Genomic DNA, 9,508 nt, shown 5'->3' with positions numbered 1-9,508 from the left:
GGTTTCACCCATATTTCATTCCACTTGCCCAAGGAGGACCGCAGAGAGCCAAAGAGGGTCAAATCTATTTAAAACTCAGACAAATTTGTATCAGAGGCCCATTTCTAAATGTAAATATGGTTGGTGGCCATTTATGGGCTCCTCCACGCATTGTTTAATAGAGATGTTTTGTATTATAAGACTATATATACTAAGAACTCAGATGTAATCAGATTGATGAGTGTTTGATGAATGAGAGCTTATTGTAGCCTTTTAACTTCTGGAGACTGATAATACTATGAGACCTGTAGCTTTTGGTCTTGATTTCCACTAATACAAGCTTCTTTTGCTATCACCTGCTCGCTTTTCACTTCTTCTATGTTCTAGGCTCTACCCGCTTTGCATTTAGTTGATGTGTTGTGAATATTTAGCATTTGAGGGGCTGTCATCCCACCTCTATGTTAAAATTTAGTGGTTCATTGAAAATTTCTTGCAGGTTGCTGTTGTTCTAATACCAGAGAGCTGTCATCCTCGCTGTATATGGAATAGTAGTCTTGTAGACCTTCTAACTAGTTGCAACTGGCCATCACAGAGCCTTGTGCATCTGCTGGTGCAATCAGTCTTCTCCATCATCACTTTTACTTTAAGCTGTGAGTATTTGGTGGTTGAAAGCCTTGTAGTTTGGGGGTCTTCACCCATGTCTGGGGTAAATCATAGTAGGGGTGGTTATTTGGCTTAAAGATGCTGCACATCTTCCATTTATCCATCATTTTATCCAACAAAACTGTTGAATTTTTGATGTTCCTGAGCATCACTGATATACAACCTAGGTGAGTTTTTTGGGGTGATAACATTAATTAGAGCCGTTGCCGGGGAGAGAAGAGAATCGGAGCTCAAGCTTCCCTGGGAGAACGACATAGTTTCAAGCTTTGATGATAGACAAAGTTTGAACACAAACATTGGTTGTAATCATCTGTCTGGCGACTCCATTGGTGGAAGATCATCCTTTGGTGACTCCACATTGAAGTTCTGGCTAAGTTTGTGAGGCATACTCGAAGAAATCCTCAGAAATCTCCAGCTGAACCATTACTTGACCCTGAAAGAGTTTTTAAATCGAAGAAATCATCAAAGAAAGGGGCATCAGGATCATGTAAGCCTAAAAACTCCGATTTATCTCAAAATGAGTTTATAGCTGAAGAATTACAGCTTGAAGTCTTAGAGCCCAGCGCTGTTAATAAAGAAATTCATTCAGAGATTAGTTTAGCCCCGTGGGCAATCAGCTCCCCTTTGAATCTCAGTCCAAAGAAAGCTTCCCATACTGTCCAAAACATCCCAATATCGCTGCCATCCATTACATTATTTCCTACTGCTCCATCTGCTAGTATTCTCCCACATATTCCAAACATGGTAGGATAGCAAGCACCTACTAGGATTGAGAGGATTGTTGTTGCTAGATATGGACCTTTGGTCTTGCTCACACCTTTAAATGCCATGCCTACAGGAGAATATCAAAAATATATGCCCAAATTTACTGGAACAAAGGGAGTGACAGCAGAAGAACATCTTGAAGCTTTTTACAGTTATGCTGATAATTTAGATATAAGTGAGAATGATGTATGGATGAGAGTTTCTGTCCAGAGCCTTGATGGAGAGGCTAGGAAGCCGTTTAGAGAATTACCCCAAAGATCTATAACAGACATTGAAGCATTAGATGATGCATTTTTGAAGCAATGGGGAGATAAGAAGGACTTGCTGTATTATCATACAGAGTTTGGAAACTTGAAAAGAGAAAAGGGTGAGTCTTTGCCTGACTTCAATAAAAGATTTAATAGAATGTATAGTAAAATTCCAGCTGAGGTAAAGCCTACCCCCACTGCTGCCAAACTCACATATGCCAATGCTTTTGACTCTGACTTCTGCTTATTGTTGAGAGAAAGACGATGTGCTACTCTGGGTGATATGCAAGAGGCAACCTTGGAGGTGGAATCCAATATTATGGCAGCAGAGAAGTTAAAGAGTCAAGCTGATAGAAGAAGGCCGAGAGGTGAGGCTTCTTCTTCCCCTGCATCAACTTCAGAGCCTAAATTAGAGAAAATGACTAAAATGATTGAGTCATTGGCTACTGAAATTTCTAAGTTAAAGGTTGAGCAGACTTCAGGCAAAACAAGGCAGCAAAACACATTTGCTCCAAGAAATCCAAACCCATTTAGAAAAGCAAATGAGCAGCTACAAATTATGCAAAGGGGTGAAGAAGCAAAAGAAGATCATAAAGTTAAAGCTCCCTTTCAGAATGCAATCATGGAGGAGGAACAATTTGAAGAAGATGAGGATGAAATTCATTGCTTGGAGGATAAAGGCAGCGCTGCATTTTTAACATTGGCCAAATATGAAGAGTCATTGCTGCAAGAGAAAAACAATCAGAGGTGGGACAGTGGTGTTGTTCTGCAATCTGGTGAGTAGCAACAAAGATATAATCTAAGATTAAATGCAAATAATGTCAAAGAAAATGTGGCACAAGAAGCAGCTGCTCAAACAATGCCACAGAATAGCAGGCAAAGAAGACCAGCAACTGATCCTGTCACCCTAAAAGCTCCAGTTCAAGAGGTAAAAATTGTTGATAAAGTATTTGCTTCTTTTAGTTTTGAGTCAGAAATTCAGAAATTGAAACTATCCATGCCTCTGTCTGAATTGGTGAAGAGTGAATTATTTAGAAAACCCATCCTTGAGGCCCTTGAACTAGAATCTAAACAAACCTCCTTTGACTCTGTCAATTTGCAAGATGACAAGCCTGCTATTGTGCTTAGCCCCATGATTGAACCTGCTGATAATAGTTCTCCATCTTTTATGTTTCTTTAACTATCCATGATAAAATCCTCCACTATTGCTTGCTAGACACAGGGGCCAGCCACAATCTAATGCCTAAAACTGTCATGGAAGAGTTAGGCCTTGATATCACCAGACCTTATCATGATTTGTTCTCTTTTTTTTCAAGGAAGGTAAAATGCCTTGGATTAATTAAGGATTTGGCCATTACCTTAACCCAGCTGCCCATGAAAAGTATGATGATGGATATAGTGGTGGCCGATGTTCCTTCGAAGTTTGGTATGTTGTTGTCTAGAGGGTGGATTAAGAGACTAGGTGGGACATTGCAGAATGATCTATCTTATGCAACTGTTCCAGTGTTTGGAGGAGAAAGCTTGAGGTTATATAGAGAAGCACAACTGGCATATATCATTAGTGATGAGAAGAATCCTACAAACCATCCCATATATGCAGTGGACACTGAATTTGGAGCTTGCATTCTCCAAATAGAAGAATCTCAGAAGGCTGCATCGCAGATCAGCAAACCAACAGACCAGGCCGAGCATGATAGAGGAGGACAGATTTGGGAGATGTTCTTCAATGGAGCTTGTACTAAAGAGACTGCAGGATCAGGGGTGGTGTTAGTATCTCCACGGCAAGAAAGAGTTGAATTGTCTCTGAAGCTGGTATTTCAGGTGACAAACAACATAGCAGAGTATGAGGCATTACTATTAGGCCTTCATGCAGCCAAAGACAGAGGAATAAAGAAGCTGAAGGTATTTGGAGATGCTGATATGATAATTCAGCAAGTAAATAAAACGTTCCAAGAAAAGCATCAAAGGCTGAGAGCATACAGAGATGAGGTATGGAGAATCAAAGAATTCTTTGAATTTTTCTGCATTTCATATATTCCTAGAGCTCAAAATCAGCTTGCCGACTCCCTTGCTGTCTCAGCGAGTTTGTTTATACCTCCATCGCCTCCCAAACTAGTTTATGAGATACAAATGAAGTATAGACCCTCCTTGCCTGATAATGTCCACCATTGGAAGGTTTTTGATGATGATGATGAGTTAAATAGGTTTCTTCAGGTCATTGATGAGTTCTCTGAAATGCAAATTGACCAAAATAATGATACTTTGCTAGAAGCTCCCAAGTCCCAGCTTAGAGATAAGATTGGCAAGAATAGAATATTCCAGCTCCCTAGCAACCATATTCCTAAGGGTTTGATTCCTCTTGAAAGATTGTTTGACCATAATGATGTGCCTTACAAAGCTTCTGTTGTTGGGAAAAGTATCCATTCAGAACGCCCCTATCCCACTCTAAGGTGTGATAGTGCCTTAGCAACAAACAAGGAAAACTATTTTCGTATTCTTCTTTATGAAATGTAAACGAAGATGAAGGATGTAACTAACCTGTGTCTTTCGCTAGTTTGTTGATCCAATCGCTCTCCTCTTTGTTCGCTTCCCACTGCCTGCTCCCTCACTGGTCCAGCTTCACCAAGTTCCTGTAAGATCACAGAAGAGGAAACTACACAAAAGACATAGATTTACATTTATAAATAGCTTAGGATCAGATTAAGCTAAACATGAAAATATAACAAAACATCATTGATATACAAGCATATAGGAGAAACTCAAATAGTTTTATTGATATGATAAGAAAGTCCAAGAGGAGATACAACCAAGTGAGTCTCGATCCAGCATCTACCTCCCAGCAAAGGAATCCCTTCCTCTCCTCCAACAAAGCATAAATCACCCAATGCACTAATCTCAATCTCAAACCAACAACAATTCTCTGCAAAGTACAAAATTCTAGCCTCTGGATCTCTGGGATGAGGGATCCATATATAGATGTAAGCAGAGAGGATGAGTCAGCTTATGTTTTGACTTGTGGCTTCTCTCTGTCAGTGCTTGCTTCCACTTGGAGGCTGAGAACCTCTTACTCATCACTGGTCGAATTCAGTGAGGCAAGTGTCATTGGAGAAGATTCTGGAAGCTTCCATTTTCTTTCCACCTCGTCGAATGAGCTTTCCATTTGTCATTTCCCGCTCAACGCACCCTGGTAGTGCATTCACTTGCGTTGCAATGCACCTAGCCAGTGTATTTGGGTGCTTTGCAACGCAGGCAGCTAGTGGAGCATCTGAATTGATCCTGATTTGACTAGTTCTGGGCAGTTTCTGGTGGAGAACTTCTGGGAGAAGCTGTCATTTGTTGACCTTGTTTCTTTAGGAGCTGGAACAACATCTTTAGGGACTTAGGATCCCTTGGATTATGGACATTTCATGCTTAATGCTGTAAGGCACAAAAATGTCTATAACAGTTGCCCCCTAAAGTATGAGGCCGTTTATCGGGTGAAATGCTTTATTAGGAGGATCCGAAGTTCTTTCAATGCTGGGAGGAGACCTGTAATAAGATACAATACAATACATTATTTTCATACTGTTTTCATGATCTAGCTAAGGCGGGCATTCCCATGCTCAGCTTTATAAATTCATTTTTATGTACATAGGACAGACAATCGTCTGATGGTAGACTAATGATCTTGATGAAATCATCATCCTTTTGGTAGGATGATTATCTGTGCTGCAATGCTGTACATGTCAATGTCTTTATTTTTCCTGAATATATATCGCAGCCCGGATGGATGAAACTAGATCTGGGGTCTTCAATCTCGTCCGATCTTCACTCTAAGTACAAGTCGATCCATGTGAGGAATGTTTTGAAGTCGAACATGGAAAGACATCGCTTGATTACCAGTCAATGACGTAAACTGTTAACAAGCGCGAGAGGAATCACCGATAATGATAATGACCCTCAAGGTACTGCAGTACAATTCACGTGGTGTGAATAAAGGACTTGGCATCGAACACCACGCAAAATATTTCGGTCGAAGGTCATTGATGTATACCTGTCGCCAGAAGTGAGAAACTTGCCATTGAGGCATGCAAGCTTCAAAGTACTGAAGGGGGTGTTCCTAGATCAACTTCTTGGATAATGAGCTGATGTCGACAAGAAGTGATCCGTCAAAGGAGGGCCTTAATGTATCCCACATCAGTGACACGGAACGGAGCAAATGATTTTGATGGAGGTGAAAACGATCTGATGATATATGGTTCAGGGTGGCGGTCATGAAAGAATGAAGTATAATGTATGGTAGTGGATGGGACACGGGTGACTTCTCTGGATGACTTCTCTTAAACATATCGGTGACACTTGTATGATGGATTGGTAGCATTTACCCCAAAGGTGGATGGTATGGCGAGACCATGGTGATGTGACCAATGAATGAAACAACCCAACCCGACTCAGGCACGGAGCGGAAGTGTCATGTTCAAGAGCGACTTGCTACCAATAAAGGTTCTTTGAGTTTCTTCCCAATTTTTCCCCAGTCATTGCTGACCAAAACCTCTTTATTTTTGTCAAGCTTGAGGAGGATAACATACGCTTGTTCTATAATTTTCCCTTCGGGCAAACCCATCGCTATGTTTTAACGAGCCTAGCGATAGTGAAACTCGTTCTCGTCTAAAGACAAGTTTGTCGCTATTAATCTTTTTAACGAGTCTAACGACAAAGATAACTTGGTCCTTTTCATCTTTAGAGAGTCTGAAAAGGTACGTAAAGATAACTCCGGAAGTCCTTTTTCGTCATCTAATCCCTTAAGTCCGAAAAAGTATAAAACAATACAGAAGGGATGAATTTTCGATAGTTTTAACGAGCCGAACTAAACAAGCGCTCGATCTTTTTGTACAATAATCCCTCAGGTCCAAAAAGATTAAAATCTAGAGGAGGGATAGCACTTCCGGTCGCTTTAACGAGCTGGAAGGCCAAAACTCGGCAATCTTTTCATATTTTACGAGTCAGATGAAAAGAGCTTAAAGAAGACTCGTCTTTTGAGGAACGAGTGATAAAACGGGTAGCAACTGATTCCAGGTAAGGGTTGGAATTTTCCAATCACGGCAGTGTCACAAGGATGGCTAGTGAAATCACTCTTCGCAGCTGTTCCTCAAAATGGGTAAACAATCAAATGGAGGTGAATGATCGGCCAATGGAAAAGTGGAGGTGACGGTGCAAACATGACCAAGGCTTTAATGGCTGATAATGTTACATTCACGGTGGCTATTTACCGGAGGATAGTTCATTTTTTAACGAGCTTAAACGCAGGTTGAAACACTTGCTCGATCTTATGTTTATTTTTTAACGAGCATGAACTATGTGCTAAAACTGCTCGATTAATCCAGTCATATGATAAGAATGTCTCATATAAAAATGGCAACTTTTAGATTTTTTCCCCACATCCTTTCTTTATACAAGTTTGGTGATGACTAATCCTACGAGTTTAAAGGGTTAGCCTACAGGTTTAAAGGGAGGACCTAAAAATTTAAAAAAATAAATAGCCGCCCCTTGCTTGTACTCCAAAAGGTTTGCATGCCCCCAGGTATAAAACAGAGTTTCGAGGTCTCCCTCTATTCGAGCTGACAAAACATTTGTTTTATCAGGAAGGGTCACCCTTTATTCGAGCTGACAAAACATTCGTTTTATCAGGAAGGGTACTACCTCTTACAGGTTACCAAAGATTGTCTCATTTACACAGCAAACAAAACACTTCTTCGGCGATGTCTACCGAGATAGACAAAGGTGAGTGACAACGAGCGCCAAACACATAACTTTGACAAAAGAATCTTATTCTAGAACAACCCCTCTTCCAATCACGGACGGGGTACGGACTAGTCATATTCTCCCGCGGAAACCTACTCTATACCCGAAGTTTTCCTGCCGAAGTAGACCAGGATGCATGCCCCCTGGGTTCCAGTCATATCCCTCCGAATTACTCGCGCTCATCGGGAGGACGGACCGTGGGTTGAGACATTTCTTGCGTGAAGAGACCATTTAGGGATGGTATATGACTATTTGCGATGCGTGATCCGGGAAATGAAAGCTGGTCCACGAGCTTGACCACTCTTCCTTCGTGCGGAAAGCACATTACTCTAAAGAGTGAGGAGACGATGGCTCCCATGCAATATATATAGTCTCGTCCAAGGAGTAGGTTATAATCCAAGGGTCCTTGAATGACCATCACGTTCATTTGAACGGTCTTCCCTTTCAATGTTATGGGCACATTGGGGAGGATCCCTAAAGTTCGACTGGTTCCTTTATCAAAGCCTGTCAGATTTCTCATTTCAGGCAAAAGCGATGGCGAACCAAGCGCTTTCTAAGCAATAGAGGAAAGGATACTCACAGACGCCCCCTCATCAATGATGGTACCAGCCATGACCATTCTGTATATTTGAACGATAATCCGGAATGGTATGCTTGCTGGCAAACGGGGTCTGCCTAGTTGGTTCCAGTCGAAGGATACAACTAGGTTGCTTGGTGGTGGGACCGAGTAGACGGCCGGGTATCGCTCTGACGAACTTCCTTCCTGCGATAAAGGAATGGGTGGATTGCCCTCGTGTTCGTCGGAGCCTGTGTTGATGAAGAGAATTTGGACGGTGTCATCCTTATCCTCTTCAGTGACTGTATCATTCGAAGATAAAACCTCTGAAGGCAAAACCGGGTCAACTGCCGCCTCGACCTTTTGAATTTCGTCTGGTATGGATTCAGTTGGTTTATCTTCAATGATAGACGCTTCAGCTGACCACTTGAGCGGGCCAGCTGGATTCTCAACTAACGAAGGACTCGGCAAGAGTTTTTTATATCCAGGAGGAAGTCGCAATGGTGAAACCGGATGATCATCCAAAACTCTTTTGGCTTCGTCTAAGAAGGGACAACGATGGAGGGCATGGTTGCCTTCGCACAGTCTACAGGGAGGTCTAGCCCTCCCTTTTTGTCCTGGAACTTCACTTTCACTAGTTGACGGTGTGCTTTCAACATGGCCATCAGAGGTTGACGACACCAGATTGTGCAAACGGGGAGACCAGTCCCTTAGTATCCGAGGGATGCAAGGACAATCTCTGTGAAAGTGGTCTCCCTTGCAAATGACACATGGCGATTTAGGCCTGGTCAGTGCTGTGTGTGGATTTTCATTAGATGAAACTTGCTTTCCCTTATTTTCCTTTGGCTCCTTCTTCTTTTTCTCTTTCTTCTTCTTTTCCTTTTTCTCCTTAGGAACTTGGTTTTTAGCTTTACCAGTCCCGTCACGTGAAGAGGAAGGAAGAGAGGAAGAATTAGAGGAAGTAGAAGGTTGGTGGGAAATCCTAGACTCGTCTAACTGCTGATTCGACTGTTCAGGAATAGTGGTGTTCTGAACGACATTGGTTGAGAAGAGCCAGACCGGCAAGCCAATTGTCAGTCCTAGAAGCGACAATGTGGCCATATGGGGCACACCAACATCTCCCCAAGAGGAGAAGGGACTAGGATTTCCACCAAGGGGAATTCCTTGGTTGGTAGGCTCCATTTTCTCAACCTAAAGATCAACGCAGGAAAAAGGGTATGAATATTCCATTTAAAATAAATTTTAACGATGCTTGGACACAACTTGCTTTTTCAATTTTAAAGAGTCGAGAAAAAGCAAAATATGACTCTAGTCTCCTTCGATTTTTAATGAGCCTGAAGTGACAAGTGCTCAGATGGACCTTTTCCGTTAAGGAGTCTGAAAAGGAACGAAAGGGACTGCTCTGGAGTTCTAGGTAGAGGGTGTGCCAAACCAATCGCAAAACCGCAGAATACTTTTTAGGGTACGGGCGGTCAATCTTCCCGAATGCTGTGTTCAGTGCATTGCGATCAGTAGG

The sequence above is a fragment of the Pinus tabuliformis genome, chromosome 8 (assembly GCF_031772625.1).
Source record: "Pinus tabuliformis cultivar Carrire ecotype Pingquan chromosome 8, CPIR1, whole genome shotgun sequence".
In the NCBI taxonomy this organism is placed as follows: Eukaryota; Viridiplantae; Streptophyta; class Pinopsida; order Pinales; family Pinaceae; genus Pinus; species Pinus tabuliformis.
This window is presented reverse-complemented; position numbering follows the sequence as displayed.